An 875-nucleotide genomic window follows, 5' to 3' on the forward strand; every position below is an offset into this window, starting at 1 on the left:
GCTGTGATCCCCGGCCCTGCCTTGGGCTGGAAACCCCCCCTCCAACCCGGCCAGGGGGAGCTGGAGCCGCCCCCCTGCCCCTGCCTTGTCTGCACACCTCGATCTGAGCTGTTTGAACATAGTGTTTACAGCTAAAACCCCTCCTGCCACCCACAGCAGGGATGGAGGTAGGGTGTGGGGAGCCTGGGGCAATGGAGGTCCCTACAGATGCCATCTCCCTGGGGTGACACCCAGCATCATACTAGTCATGGCCATGCCAGGATGTCCCTAAGGTTTGGCAGAGCTCCACAGCAGGGAGACATTCCTGGAGCACCCCCTCTCCATGCCCATCCCAGCCTCGCCAGCATACAGAGCTCTGCTGAGTTCAGCACCACTAGGCTGATTTTCTGCCCCTGTGAATGACCCAGTGAGGCCACCAACCTCCAGGACACCTCCCTGTCCCCGTATCAGCTGCTTGGGACTTGCCACCAAGTCCACAGCAAAGGTCCTCCTGTGAGGAGGCTGATCCTGGGGCCAGGCACTGGCTGCCCTGGGGGGAAGTGGCCAGCTCCCCCCCCACACCCTCCCAAGCCCCTTATCAGTGGGTGCCAGACACAGGGGACCAGCTGCCCTCGGGGACAGTGGTGACACTCCAGGAGCAGAGGCCACCCCAGCTCAGGGATAACAAGCAGCAGCTCCAGGGCTGGGCTGGCCCTGCTCCCTCCTCTGGAGCCTTCCCTGGGCACAACTGGCACTAAAGCTCCTATGGACAAACTCAGCTGAGCCCCCAGGGTGTTCATGCTCAAGCCCCAGCTGCTTGTGAGGTTTGGGGGGAGGGAGGGGGCTTCTCTCTCCTCTTTCTCCCTCCCTCCCCAGAGGATGCAGAGCAAGAGCCC

Source organism: Chaetura pelagica, unplaced genomic scaffold (genome assembly GCF_000747805.2).
Source record: "Chaetura pelagica isolate M959 unplaced genomic scaffold, ChaPel_1.0 scaffold704, whole genome shotgun sequence".
NCBI lineage: Eukaryota > Metazoa > Chordata > Aves > Apodiformes > Apodidae > Chaetura > Chaetura pelagica.